Source organism: Protopterus annectens, chromosome 8.part0 (genome assembly GCF_019279795.1).
Source record: "Protopterus annectens isolate FY-2018-M chromosome 8.part0, PAN1.0, whole genome shotgun sequence".
In the NCBI taxonomy this organism is placed as follows: Eukaryota; Metazoa; Chordata; order Ceratodontiformes; family Protopteridae; genus Protopterus; species Protopterus annectens.
In genome coordinates, this window is record NC_056741.1 from 623,809,359 (window position 1) to 623,825,931 (window position 16,573).

The window sequence follows — 16,573 nt, forward strand, 5'->3', positions numbered from 1 at the left end:
AGGCATTGTATGTTGGGGGCACATTTCCTCCTACTGATGGCATTTTGTCTGGTCGTTATTTTCATTGTGTGGTGTATCCACTATATCCAGTTGCCATAACTGTCTGGTTCCATCCCTGCCTCCTCCCTTCTACAGTCTCTCAAGTTACTATGCTTGTCTGGTTTTGAGTTTTCGGGAGAGTGCTTTTGCATTATGTTAACTATTATTTGCGATCAGTGCACATGGAGGCATAAAGAAATGTGCTGCACAATTTATTTTTAGTTGATTTTATATTTTCCTGTATTGACAATATGAACTAGAGGTTCCCTGGGAAAGATCTGTAATAGGGGCTTGTAACTGTGCTGCTTCATTTTAGAACACCCTACCACCACTACCATTTGCACCCATACTACGACTACTACTACTACAAAATTGTATTTTAACTCAGTGTTAATTGTGACAAACTGTTGCATTTAATTTTTTAACTTTGTGAACACAGTGGGTCGTATGTATACCCCTATAATCTTTCTTTACAAAATAGTAATATGATGCCATCCCCTTTCTCTCACAACAAAACTTTAATTGGAATGTTTTGTGTTATATGCAGTTGAAATTATCTTTGCAATTTAATATATTACATAGAATGGTAGTCGTGAAACACTTAATTGCTACCTCGTGGATTGTATTATTACAGCTGTTTGTGTTTCTGCTAATTTGAAAAGCTGTATAATTTCAGGTCTTGTACCATGAAATATGTCAAGGCCTAAAAGCACACTCCACATACGCTACTGTGTGACATTTGTCCATGGGTAACATTCATCTGGCTGTTCTGCCTCAGTGGCTATCGGTTTGTAGCAGCTGTACTTATATAACCAGTAGTACTGATCTAGATTATGTGTTAGTTTAATGAATGTTTGCATGTCTTTATCCCAGGATGAACGTGAAAGAAGTTCACATGACCGTATCCAACCATTTAACAAACAAATAAATAAATGTTATCACACAATGCTGGCAGTATAGGATGATTTGATAGCTGTCTTTTCTTCAGAGGGATACCATGGAGTCCTGATCTTGTCAGCCTTGGATGGGGCATGTAGTAGAGATTATGTCTTTGTTACTGCATTGGAAGGATAGGCAAGTGTGGTACTTTTGGATAACTGAATTTCATGGATCTAAGGAAAATTCGATTTACTAATTCTGATGGTGGTGGTACTGATAGTGTGTGTGTGTGTGTGTGTGTGTGTGTGTGTGTGTGTGTGTGTGTGTGTGTGTGTGTGTGTGTGTGTGTGTGTGTGTGTGTGTATTTATGGGGGGTGTCTATCAACTCTGTGGTACTAAATTTTGATCCTTGCTGGAGTGATAATGATGTCTACCTTTGCACCAGATACTCCATTTACATATATGCCTAGATTTAGGAAGACCTGTCATAAATGTGTAAACTAGGTAAAGGTGTAGTCTTGCTGCTGCTGCTTTAAATTCATGACTATGACAGTAAAACACCTGTTTGGTAGTAATGATTATGCCTAGGTAACTGATGCTGTCATATTTCACATTACTGTATGATTTGGCTCTGCTGTGTGCAGAGAGTATATAACCCTTCAATTTTATGATCCATCATAATCTGTCCAGCAGTAGGCATGCTTAAGTTCTAGGAAAGCAAAACATATCTCTGTGCCTGCTTCTTGAAGGGGATACACAAGGCTGCACATGTCAGGGACTCTTTCATCAGCGTAATTGGCCTGAAATGTATTGGTGAGGGGCACATACATTTTGACTGTTATGTGTAAGAATATGTATATTGGTTTGGTTTTATTTGAAATGGGGTTACATTGTTGTTCCAGTGCTGCAGTTGGACAGCCATGCTATCACTGTGCTAAGGTCCAACATTTTCCAACCTGAGATTTATACTAAATATTTATCATCTGAAATGAATAACTGTCATGCTACTTAGGTACTTAAAATGTGGATGCTACAATTGCACACATCTCTGTCTGCATAATACTATAAGTGGATGCCAGCTTATAATGTAGTTTTAATAATAATTATACAATGCAGGGTTGTACAAAAATCATCTCAAACAATCTGAATCCATCTTTGCATCTCCCAGCAGGGATGCTGTTTTCATGTAGTATAAGTGGCTGCAAAATAAACCGCAAACTAATAAGCTTAGTAACTAAGCTTATTAGTTTGCGGTTTATTTTGCGGCTAAGTTTATTAGTTCTCGGCGCCCCTGTGAGGAAGCCATGGCTTCCCAGGGCGCCGCAACGCACACTTTGGGAACCCCAACCTAGAGGGACCTATTCACTTTAGTGGATAATTCTTAGAAGCAAAAGTTCTGGATGAGACCTCACAATATTCTTCTTGTTAGACCATGGTCATGTTATTATATATATATATATATATATATATATATATATATATATGTATGTGTGTGTGTATGAGTGTGTTTCTTCAACTTCATTTTTATTCAAATTCCTTGAAAAAGCACGTATAAGAAAAATTCAGTTAATTCTGAAAGTCTCAAAGCATCTGATGTAGTCTTGATAATTAATACAAATTAAGTGTCTTGACAGCCAGCTGCTGGCTTACAGGGAACATCTACTCAACAGTACCCAATATATTATATTATTAATAATTATATTATATTAAAATATTAATAATATTTACTCAATAATACTCAATATATTATATTATTAATAATTATATTAATATAGTAATAATATTTACTCAGTAGTAGAGAAAGGTGTTACACTCTACATGTCATAGTCTCTGTTTGACAACATGGTTTCTGAAGTTCTAAATATTGTCAAAAGAAGTAGTAACAATTCTAGTATTAGAATATTTTGGTTCTGAGTATAAAAGTTGTTTCTGTACTGGTGTCCTAAGAAACAATTAGGGTTCATCAGGTGGATTTACTGGAAGTATTGAAATATTTGGCACAGTTGCTTGATCTTAATTTGTATTACAAGTTTGGCTTTGTCAGTGGGCTTGCTGGGGGGAACTTGCTACAGTGTTTCTTCCTACCATTAAATTGTGGGTTTATATTATATATTCGAAGCTTCATAAGCTGCGGTGGTGCAACGGTAGTGTTGTTGCCTCACAGCAAGAGCTCCCGTTCGATTCTCGGCTGGAGCACCTTCTGTGTGGAGTCTGCATGTCCTCCCCCGGTCGAATGGCATTCGAAAGACATGAGTAGAAAGGGCGTGCCTTCGTTGAAGGTTGGGCGAAGAGCTGGCACCTCGGCACCCATAAAAAATCTACTGCCAATCATTAGCAGACCGGAGTTCCGCTGTGGCAACCCCTAACCGGGAAAAGCCGAAAGAAGAACTATTATATATTCGAAGCTTCAAAATTTCGAAACTCATATGTTCAACAACATATGAGCAAAACTTGAATCTTCGAATATATAATGAATATATAAAATATATAAAATGAATATATAAAATGTAAAAAAACACTTACCTTAATGCTCTGAGCAGGGGGACCAAGTCCCCCTGCACCCCTCACACCCCCCTACTTAAATATACCAACTCCGAGACCACACTTCAGTGCAGAAAAGGGAAATTTTCCCATTCTGCGCATAAGGAGCCTTTGCCTTTCACCTTCAAACTTTTCAAAGTTCGATCATATGGTGTTGACCATATGACATTCGAACTTTGAAACGTTCAGCAATTTAATAGTGATCCTTAAATTGTTGCTGTTAGAAACATTAACTTAATCTCCCTTTGAGCCTGTAGATTCAGGTCCCTGATAGTTTCTGACTAGGAAGACTGTTTTTCTTGTACTGATTACATCAGCTCGAGGTTTAGAGTTATAGGCATTTCTATAATTTCCACCTTTTTATACTGTTCCAAAAAGCAAGGGTATGTCCATCCCTAATCCCTAAGGTTATGTGTGATACTGCCTTGAAAAAGAAGCTATAGCATCTTCCCTGGAATTTCAGTAAACAGCTACTTCACCATATGGATCCCAGGATGTTGCTGCAGATTTATTTTGAAAGCACTATACCTATCTGGAAATCAGATCATTTGTTCATTTACTTTTAATTTACTAGGTAAAGAATACCAAAAGGAGTCTATATAATGAATGATATGTCCACCAGAATAGCAAGGGGTCCCCAAGACGTTCTTTCTTTCAGGCACAAGCAATTAGTGTGTGCAGTTCATAGGTTCATAGGTTCATAGGTTCATACTAGGCTATCTGCCCTAGGGCATTTATAAGCCTAGCCAGAGTGTGTTTGGCTTTCGCCACCCATTTTAAATTAATTTTGCTATGCCTTTTTTTGAGGTAAGTATACTGTGCCTCTGTCTAACAGTGACACAGAAGTGATAGCTGGGGTAAACCTATGATCTCCCATCCACTCATCAAGATTCCTCTTGAAGAGAGTCAATGTGGGACTCTGCCTAACCTGGACTGGGATTTTATTCCAGAGTGAAGGGAGCCTCTGGGTTATGAATCTGTCCCTCCAGCATGTCCTATTTATTTCAGTGCTGAGGTTCAAGTCTCTCGAGCGCGTAGCTCGATGGGATTTGGATTTTCTGAGGTGCAGCATGTCCATTAATTCCGGGTTGGACATGGCTTTATATGTCAGGCACAGATCGCCTCTGAGCAGGTTGTATGCCACTGAGTAGAGCTGGAGTTTCTTTAACCGGGCAGCATATGGCATCTGTTTGAGCCCTTTGATCCTCTTGGTGAGGTACTTTTGGGGTCTTTCCAGTTGCTGCAGGTGTCTGGTAAGGTACATCCCAAAAGGGGCATTGTACTCAATTATGGGCCTGATGAGGGATGAGTAAAGAGGCACGATGACCTCCCCTGATCTAGATGTGAATCCCTTCATGATTAGGTGGGCTATATAAAATGTTTTTCTAACCACTTTGGCCACGTGGTTGTCAAATGAGAGATTGCTATCAACTTGGGTCCCCAGGTCCCTAATGACTTATTCTGTACTTAATGGATTACCACCTATGTGGTAATTTGTGGGCACTTTGTTTTTGCCAAAGGGGATGACTATACACTTTTGGCGTTTAGCTTGAGGCCATGGCTCTGACACCAGTTGTCTGTTTCTATGAGGCCCTTTTGGAGGATGCTTGTGTCAGCTGGAGAGTTGATTATGGCGCCCAGTTTGCAGTCATCTGCGAACTTGGTCAGCCACAGTCCTTCCGTGTTGGCCTGTACCGAGAAATATATACCGAACAAGAGAGGTCCCAGGACTGAGCCTTGTGGGACGCCACTTGTAACTGGTTTGGAGTCTGACATGGCTCCAACAATTCTAACCATGTGGGTTCTGTCCTTGAGCCAGTTTGCAACCCATCTAGTGACATAGGGGTTTATATTTAAGCTGGTGAGCTTATCTATAATGCCCGAGTGGGGTATTGTATCAAAGGCTTTTGCGAGGTCCAGGTAGGCTGTGTGGACCACCTTCCCCTCGTCAATGGCCTTGGTAACTGTTTCAAAGAAATCGACCAGGTTTAAGAAGAAGGATTTGCCCTTAACAAAGCCAAACTGGGTAGGATCCAGTGTCTGTAGGTCCCCAATATCTTTATTTATGAGGTCCATGATGATCCTTTCCATAGCTTTGCAGACCAAGCTAGTCAGGCTTATGGGGCGATAGTTTCCAGGATCTGTTGAGGCACCACCTTTGTGGAGATGGACCACTGTTGCTGTATACCACTCTTTGGGTACAAATCCTGTAGTAAGGCTGAGACTGAACAGTAGTTTTATGTTTGGGTTTAGCTCTTCTTGGAGTTCATGTAGGATGCAGCCCGGGACACCATCTGGTCCCATTGATGCTGTGTTTTTTGCTTTGGAGAGGGCGGCTCTTACCTGAGCATCTGAGATGTCAGGGGGGCAGTACTCTGTTGAGATGGATATTTGCCCTTTTGGTGGGGAGGGGGGGAAAAGTTTGCACTGAACCTGTCAGCTAGGATGTTGGCAATGTCTGTGGGCTCGGTGTATTTTTTGTCATTTTGGACTAATTCTGAGCATATCTGGGAATTCCCACCCAGGTTCCTAACATAACTAAAGAAAGCCTTGTGATTATCCTTAGTGTTCTGTGCAATTTTTCTCTCAAAGCTGGCCTTAGATGATTTTATGAGTTCCTGTAGTTTTTTGCTAATACTGATCAGAGATGCCTTCCCTTTTTGGGATTTTGCTCTATCATGTAGTAGCTTCCTCCTTCTATTGTATAGTTTGTTTATGGCTGGGGTCCACCAGACAGGACATCTGCGTTTGGAGGATTGGGTCTTGGTTTTATTTGGGATTGCATGATCCATGCATTCCTGAAGGTGTTTATAGAATGCATTTATAAAGGATTCTGCAGTCTGGGCCGTATTTTCCACAGGCCCGGAGGCTTTGAAGGATTTCGCCTCGGTTTTGAGGTGTGTGAAATTTGCTTTAGAGAAGTTTCTCACTGTGGTTTTTTGGGCAGGTGGTGGGGTCTGGATGTGAATATCCAGTGAGATTAGTTTATGGTCTGATCTTACCAGTGAGGGATACACTTCTGGTCTGGAGCATAGTGTCCCCATGTTGGTGATGATCAGGTCCAGTATGTTTTTCCCTCTTGTGGGAGTGGTAACAAGTTGTTCCATAGCATTTGAGTTTATAAATTCTAGGAACCTTTGGGCTAGGGTGTTGGAGCTAGAGTAATGCTCCCAGTCTATGTTTGGGTAGTTGAAGTCGCCCAATATAATGGTGTTTGGAGAGACCTTCATATTTTCCAGTATTCTCAGGAAGGCCGAGTGGGGTTCCTGTGTTTGGGAGGGTGGTCTGTAGCAGGCTATAAACTGGAAGGCAGTTTTACCCACAGTTAGTTGCACATGGATAGTCTCTGATGCTTCGTGCTGTGCCACCAACCTGGAGGTGTGGGTATCTTTGATGAATATTGATACTCCCCTCCTTTTGTGGTTCGGTCCAAGTTTTGGGGCCGAAAAGCATGGTATGAGGTATAACCTGGTAGTGCTGGGGTGCTCTTGGGAGCCTTGAACCAGGTTTCTGTTACTGCACAGATATCGATGTTCTCCATGCTAAGGAGAGTTTTGAGTGCATGCATCTTGAGGTTTAGACTTCTGGCGTTGAGTAGCATTACTCTTAGTTTCTTATCCCTTGTGATACCTATGGAGGTGGGTTTGTCTTTTGAGCCTTGCCTAAAAAAGGCACTATGGGGGTAGCAAGAGCCTTTGCCAATATCCGAAAGCCCAGGGGTGACAGGTGCAAGCCGTCCCTAGCGAAGCATCGTGGCTTGTCGAGCATGTCATCCCAGGTTGACAGGCACTGGCTCCCCTTTGAATGACAACAACACTTAAGCCAATTGTTGAAATTGATCATCTTGTCTTCATATTGTGGCATCATTCTTGGTGAGGGTAAGATGCTACACAAGGTCAGGGTCATACCGGCCTGGGCTACATGCTCAGAGAGCTCCTCTATGTCTCTTTTCATGTAGTCCAGGGAGGTACGTCTCAGGTCATTCACACCAGCATGGACAATGACTGAGTCATATTTGTACTTGCCTTGGAGTGACCTGAGTGCTTGTGTTATGTGGTGGATCCTAGCGCCCGACAGGCAGCTCACCGTGACCTTCTCCTTGTTCAGCCTGGTGAGCGGGACGCCAGTGTGCCTGACGATAGAGTCACCTATTACAAGTGTATCAGGTGTGTTGTTTAGCCTTAAGGGCTGTGACTGTTCGGCACACTGGCTTTGTGAGCTATGTGTTGCATGTGTTTTGTTTTGGGGTAGCGGTTGCTTGGGTGTCTGCTTTGGAGGTCTCTGCTGCTTAGGCAGATTTTTATTTAGAGCCTCCAAGTATGTTTTTGTGTGTTTATGTGTTTGGTTTGTTGTCGTGGTAGGTCTATGTGAGACTGGAATTGTAGTGAGTGTGGTTTCCTTCTCCTCCTGACTGGTTACGCCAGTACTGAGTTGAGAGAGCTTAGCCTCCAGTTTTGCTATATGGTTGCATCTCTCACATTTGTTGGAATTTGTTGGGAGGAGGAGAGGGTTGTCTGTGTACATGAGGCAGTTGTAACATCGCTTCAAGATTCCCAGATTCACCAGCTGGACCGGAAAGGAGATTGACAACTGACCTTTGGACATGCTAGAATAGTATTGGGAATTCCTTTATAATTGAAAAAAAGGTACTCAAGGGGAGTTTGTGAAGGTGTAGTGCTTTTATTTTTTTAGAGCTGACTTATATAATTGCTTTAGTGAGCCAGTGCCAGGTAACTTAAATGCAATATGTTACAGGTAACTTAAATGCAAAAACGACAAACAGTAACTTTCTTTCAAGTGAAACAAGGAAATAAGTACAGTAAGCAATGCAGATATCACTAGGGATCCACAGAAATGCTAAAAGGCCACATTTTAGGTGGAATTAGCATTTCAGGGAAATAAACAAACAACAAGCATACAAACAAAGCTAGATTCAGCAGGCCTGGATCTAGTCTATGCTACAGCAAACAAGGTGTACCAATTTCAGTAAGAAACAGTTAGAATATGCAGGCACTATAAGCCTTTAACCAGAAATTCCCTGCTCAGAAGTGCAGAGTCCAGCCTCTCCTCCCAGTTGGTTACTTTGCTGAGATGCCAAACGCTCCCTGGCTGGAAACGCAGGCATTCTCAGTATATATCTAAGCATCCAAAATTATGCTTTCATATCTGCTCAAATGACAGACAGTAGGTTGTGGAGGTGCTATCTGCAAGCATCACTCAAAGCACTAACAGACCTAGCTACAGCTCTGCTCTGGTTATTGCCATCATAACAGAAAGCATTAACCACAGCTCTGTTATGATGATGATAAGAGACCTCATAAAGGTCCATTCCATTAAAAGTGATGCAGGTTCTGTTGTATTCTTCAAAGATGCCACTTCAGGGAATAAATATGTGGAAAGTAAGTGGTCTCCTGTCAGTAGCTTCATGAAACTTTACCAGACAGACTCACAGCTCAAGGCCAGGGAATACTTTGCTAAGGTATTCCTTCAGAGGGTGCTAGATAGTGCCTATTCTTGACTGTATATATACTGCTTCCTTCTCTACCCAAATATCATGAACTAGAGAGAAAGAAATGGATGAAATTATGTACTACAATTGTGCAAGATAACTCACCATAATAGTAGATACCTAAATCATTTTTATCTCTGCAACGTAATGTCTTATCTTCCTCAGTCTGAGACGTTTAGGTTTGTAAATACAGTTCAAGATGATTTTTTTATACATTGATCATTGTTTGTTCTTCATTCAGCCTAGCAGTTGTCCTACTTAGTGTAGGCAGATGAAAGGAACTGCTTGTCACATGACGTATCATAGCACAGAGAGAAAGAGAGAGAGAGAGAGAGAGAGAGAATATAATTACTACCCAGTGATGCCCAGTTGTTTGTGTGTGTGTGGGTGGGGATTATTTATAATATGATAATCACTGGGAAAGGTATATTTTCTTTAGTTATCTGTGGGGAGAGTGATAGTGGAGACTAACTTTGATGACAGTCTGTGAGATCTGAGTAATGGTTGTTTACAAGAGGTTTGTTTGATGTGTGCAGGTCAGGTGGGAGCATTGGCTCTATAGCTTATGAAGAAGCCGTCATATCTCAGCTGTCAGAAGGGACATGCACTTTAGCGGCAGGGCCTAAGGAAGGGGTTATACAATCATTGCTGAAAATGTGGAAAACAGTGCCACCTACTGGTGGCATAATCAGTTGTGATAGACTGGCAAGATAACAATAGATTGGGATATCTGTTGGTATGGTGAGTACCTCACAAAATGTTGTAATTTTGTTTCTCAACCTCTGTGGTGATCACCAAAGACCAGCATATCTCTATCTTTTACACCTATTCCCCACTTCTTTTTACAAGGGTGGGGACAGGAGGGAGCAAGGTAAATATTTCAAAGACAGTACCCCAAACCAGCATGTAGCTGTGCTTCTTATTAGCAGTCTTAATCTACTCCTTAATTCCCTTTCCTAACCTTGGTAATCTACAACTGGCCACATCTTGATCATCTTCTGTTGCTTATTTTGCCTGTTTTTGGTGTTTCTGATATCTGTAATTGTTTCTGGTCTATGACAAGTGAAACTTTGATTATAATTATTGGTTGCTTGTAGAGAGAATGTGACCTTCCAACACATTCTCAGCATTTCACTGTGGTAAATAACAGCAAACATCCATGATATTTCAAACTTATTGTGATTGCTGGAATGTTCTGGATGTCTCATGCTTGTTTTCTTCTGTATTCTGTCCATTGTTTGCTATGTTCTTCTGAAATCTTGCAATCCTGAATGCATGAATTTAAAATCAGTACATGAGTCAGGGCAATAAATGGATGTGCAGTTTATAGCCATGCAATCTGGTTTACTCATAAATGCATAGTGTTTATTATTTTTACCTGCACAATGTTCAGTTTAAGTTTGATTTGTAGATGGGAATGTGATGTGCACCCCATCCTTAATACTGTCAATTACTCTCCGAGTGTGAAATGGTTCTTTACATTTGCGAAATGAGAAAGTCTAAAACCCACCATGGCAGCAGTATATCAAATCAAGCTACCTTCACTTAACACAGAAGCAGGTATTAAAGTGTTAGGGCCTTGCTGGACTAAATGGGACCAAGGATATGAACACAACAATGAATGTCACTGGAGATGATCATATCCAAGCACTATTACCCCATTTAAGTGGTAAAAAGACTGCATGAAATTTATAGTACATAAACAGCTGTCGATGATAAATACAGTGCTACAGAACAGAAGCTCATTATCTGTCATCTAAAATTAATACCCATTATGAAACATATGCATTTAAAAATGTGATTTAAGAATATATTTATTTGTTTAACATTTGTTAACCAGGGAAGTCCGACTTAGAACGAGCCAATTTTCAGCGGAGGCCCTGGGAGAAACGTTTCAGAAGCATGTCTTTGTAACTTAAATTTAGCATTTGAAAATATATAACTTAGTGATAATGAAATATAAATAAATGTCTGGCTAAGACAGAGTTGTGTCTTGTCAAAGCTAAAAAGGAAAATGCTTAGAAAACCTAAGCTGTTGCTTCAAAATTTGCTGGACTATGATGCACTTTAGAAATCCAAGTGCTAGAAGATGCTGTAATGCAATCAAATGTGACTTCTGTTCTGAATGTCATCACCATTTCTAAGTAATTTCAGCTCTATAAACCACAGGGGACATATAATTTTAATAATGTTCAAAATCATACCAGGCATAATTCTTCAACATGTCTCAGCTATAAGGAACAGTTCCCTTACAGTACTATATTAAAGAAAATTAACCATTTCACAAGTGTTGTCACTGCTGAGAAGCTACAGAATGAAATTGTCTAATTTGTTAGTGAAAGAGCTGTTGTCACAAACATATTATAAAGAGAGTAGCTTAGACACTCATTTCTATGCAACATCTAATGACATTTCTAACATTGGGAAGATTGTGTTTTCATTTTACAGCAACCTGCAGACAAGTACCAGGTCCTATTGACTGCTCAACTACAAGGTAACCAGGTATACCATTTTTAATTCTGATTTACACTAGTGCTGCTATATCATAAGTGAACATATTTTGAGACATTGTATCCCAGGCCAAGCCTTTTCTGTATAATTCAAATGCAAACACTTTTGCCTGCAATTCTACAGACCTTCATCCATTAAGTGGTACTTTCTCAGACTAGTTTTCTGCCCATTCAGATAGGGACACAGAATAATTTCATACTGTACAAGGCATGGGAAATTACTACTGAGTTAACAAATAGTTAGTCCTTTAGGAAAGTCATATGTAGATTAAATTATTCAAAAACTTAATATTTTGCAATGCATTTATCCAATATATAAAGTAAAACTGGCAGTATCATAACTATCAGGGTATACTTTAAGTTGATAATATCCTACATACAGGTTAAGTTTGAATATGTGATTACTTTCAGGTAGCACAACCTTTAAATGTTATTTCAGTAATATATCATCACAAAAGATCTCTGTCCATTTCATGAAGGAGCATCTCATCTCATATTTTGTGAAAGCAGTGACAAATTATAGGAACTACCTGCCAGCCATTCATTCCATATTGCAGCTAAATAATTTGCTGAACTGAGACACTTGAAAGATGGCTGAGATCAATGAAAATGTTATTGATCCTCCATCTTGGATCCCATCTGTTGTCATATCTCCCAGACCAAAGCATACTGACTAAATAATGGTGCACGTGAATAGCTCCAAGTTGGAATTGCTATGACCAGGGAATGCCACATCACATCTACAGACGATGATATAATTCATTACCTGAAAGTAACCACAGTATTCAAACTTAACCTGTATGTAGGACATTATCAACTTAAAGTATACCCTAATAGTTATGATATTGCCAATTTTACTATATATATTGGATAAAAACATTGCAAAATATTAAGATTTTGAATAATTTAATCTACAGATGATTCTCAAATTGTATTATAACAGTTATTTTAATCTGTGATAAAAGATGACGGAGTTGTGATCATATTTTAAAAGTAGTACACAAATATTGGAAAGACTGTGAACTGACATTAATAAGAACTAGTGTGAATTTGATAATTATAACTCAAGTGGTATGATTTACTGTGCTCAGTGGATAGAACTTTTCTGACTCCAAGAAAATGGATGCTATTCACCTGTAAGACCACCAAGAGGACAAACAGCTGTTGGAATATCAATATATTCAGGGCCCACTAGAATCGTTATTTAAACATACCCTCTGAACAGGCTTTGTGTTGAATGAATGGAGGACTGCTACTATTATCCCTCTGCACAAGAGTGGGCCATCCATAGGCCCAGGAAACTATTGACTTATAAGCCTGACTAGTTTCACATGTAAAGCCATGGAAAGAATAATCATGGATTTGATATGAACCTTCAGACACTGGATCCTTCTCAGATTGGTTTCATCAATGGCAGGTCATGGGTCTACCTGATAACATCAACACGCCAAAACACCGACAACGAAATAATCGACACGAAAAAAATGAAAAAAAAGAAAGTTCAAAAATACGAAACTTCACATGCCCGACAAACCAAAATCCCGACAATCAACAAAACAAATACCTTTCCTAAAAAACACACACACATAACACAAGCACACCAAAAACCTTACAAACCTACACTAAACCTTACATACACAACTATCTATACACTAACCTTAACCCAAACCCTAACCCTAAGGTCCGTCACTATCGCACACTTACCTTACCCGCACCCTAATCCTAACTCACTTAATCTGCCCCTAACCCTTAACTCTGTCACTATTGCACACTTACCTTACCCGCACCCTAACTCTAACTCACTTAACCTGCTCCTAAACCTAAAGTCCGTCACTATCGCACACTTACCTGACCCGCACCCTACCCTAACATCTGTCACTATCACACACTTACCTTACCCACACCCTGACCCTAAAGTCCATCCCTATCGCACACTTACCTTAACATGTTGGTGTTCTCAGCATCGGGATTCTCAACTGTCGGTCTTCTCTGTTGTCGATCTTCTGGTGTTGGCGTTCTCGTCATCTGCGTTGTGCACTTTCAGCGTTTTCAGGTAGACCCCAGGTCATACCTACGCAACCTCAGGTTCATCTTCAAGAAGATCACTAAAGGAATGGATGATAGGAAAATGGTGCATACTGCCTACCTTGACCTGGCCAAGGCACCTGACACAATACTCCATTCTGGCATTGTAGACAAGCTCACCAAATTAGGTATAAACATAGTTTCTAATGCAAATAGTCCGTAACTAGCTGGCTCACAAACAGGAGCCAGGAAGTCAGAATAAGGGAGTCCACCTACACAAAAAGGCCAGTCACTAGTGGAGTCCCTCAGGCCTCAGTCCTGGGTCTGCTACTTTTTGGCATCTACTTCTCTAAAGTCAAGGTTAGTTTCAAAGACTTCTGGCTGGCCAGGTTTGCAGACAACTGCAAACTAGGTACAGTCATTCAATCCCAAGATACAAATACCCTCCAAAAAGGCCTGACACTGACTAATAATTGGTGCCAGTGTCACAGTCTAAAACTCAATACCAAGAAGTGGAAAGACTGCCACCCGTGCAAATTATTATATTGAAAATACACCACTGAGAGTAGACCAAGTGGTTAGAAATTTGGGAACACATGTACATATACTCACGCAAGCATATACCCTACCGTATATACACCCAACCCCCCATATACCATACCCCTCCCATATACGACTTCTATCCATCTAAAAAGCAACCAAGTCTACAATTTCACTCCCTAATTGTCCAATATCTAAAAACTATCACCTGTATAACTACCCAGCTACTACTAGGAGGAGACATTCACCCCAACCCTGGGCCAGCAACCCCTGCTAATAAGCCATGCACCCATCACTATCTAGCTAAGCACAAATCCACCAACTTACTGATACTAAATATGAATACCCGCAGTATAATGAATAAAATAGAAGACCTTCATGCTGCCATCTCCTTATATAACCCTGATATTATTCTCATCACAGAGATGTGGCTTAAACCACATATTAAAGATAATTCTATTACCCCAGCTGGGTATAATATTCTGAGAGCAGACTGGCTACATAAAAGAGGTGGAGGCTTAGCTCTACTTCACAGAACCAACCTACAACTCCAACTCCTCCAAAAGGATTCTTCCAACTTCAACAATGCAGAGACTCTATTTGCAAAACTCTCCCTTAACCAACATAAGCACCTAAACTTACTGGGTATCTATATACCCCCGGGTAACAACCTAACCACCCTAGAATCCATACTTCACTGGGCCTCATACTCCCTCCCTCAAGAAACTATCATGCTAGGTGATGTAAACATTAACACCATCCACTCTCCCACCCCCACCCACCACATAAACCTATATAACTTCACCCAACTTATAGATACTGCCACATGCATTGATAAGGCCACAAAAAGAGACTCTATAATTGATTGGATCCTCACAAATCAACCAAATACTGCCCATCAATGTGGCACCCTACCAAACTCTCTGAGTGACCACAGCCCCACTTTATCCTCAGGCACAAACTTAAAATAATTAACTCTCCCTCCCTTCTACAAATCCACTCTAACAAAAATTTTCCTAAAGACCACTTCATAAGAGCCTTGCAACATTGCAACTGCTCTTCCATCAAAACCCTTTCATTAGACAAAGCAGTTGATTACTTCAACTCCACATTCCTAAATTTCCTCAACCAACTAGCCCCTTAAAAACAATCAGGATACGTAGCAACCCCATCCCTTGGCTCCAGAAAACCACAAAAGCACTACTTAGAGCCAGGGATAAAGCCTGAAAACTCCTTGCAAGTATGGCAAGTGCCAAGGCCAAATAAACAGACAAATCTAGAAAATAGGGCCAGCACCAAATAGAGGGTTTTCAAATAAAATAAATTTATTACATAAACATATCCAGAACAGCTGAGGGTGTCAAACACCCCCAGTAAAACACAAGAGTGCTCTGGATAAAGGAAGCAAACTGGTTTCGTCTGCGTTAGCCTTCTTCAGTGCACAAACCAGAATAATGAAAAATGAAAGCACATCAGAGCAGCAGTATTTATATCATCTTAAAGGCATAGCAATCAAATTATTATATACTAATTGGATTTCCATTATAAACATATTTAAAGATGTTCATTCAGACCAGGGCTGAAAAGGCCACCCAATTTAATTATCCGTTTTCTTTCTTTATTATTAAGAATTGTGTGCCAACCACATTTGAGGGACCTGTCTCCTTTGATTTTGTCAATAACCGTGAAATAAAAGGAGGAAGAGAGGTGCTTCAGTGTATGTTTATAAAGTGCACTAGAAAGTTTGTGATTCCTTATGTCACTCATGTGTTCAGAAATCCTGATAAGTAACTGTCTGGATATCTGACCCATATAAAAACCTGAGCAAGGACAAGAACTAGTGCATGCCTTAATTTTGAAAACTCTTGAACAATGTTACAATGACCACATGGGTACATACCACATAACTTGTCACCCAATAACGTATGTTGTATGGGTCCAACTGGGGTCTGAGAAGAGTGTTTATAATGGCTCAAGAGTGAGCCTAGATTTTTTTCTACATTTAAATGAAAAAAAGCATCTCTGCCCCACCTTGGAGGCTGTTTTCGGATCTGATAACAAAATGTTCCAGTGTTTTTGAATGATATTCATAAAGGATTTGGTATTGCAACCATATTCTCAAAACATCCTGAACCCCTGGTGTTTTGACTTTGTTCGTATATTGAAGGAGATTTTCCCTAGTTGGTGTAGATGCCCAATTACTGGCCGTAGTAATATTGCCCACTTTGTACCCCCTGTTCCTGAAACAATTGGCTAAATCAGACTTATATTTATGGAAGGTATTATTATCAGAACAAATGCATTTGATTCTCAAAAATTGAGATTTGGGGATGTTACGTATCATATGTGGCAGATGAAGGCTACCGGCATGAAGTAAAGAATTATATTGGGGATATTTTCTATATATTTGTGTGTTCAAGGTGTTGTCTTCATTTCTGATGATAGTTACATCTAGAAAGGTAATTTGCTCCAAATCAGAATTGACCTTGAACTCAACCCCACATTTATTTTGATTCAGATATTCCACAAA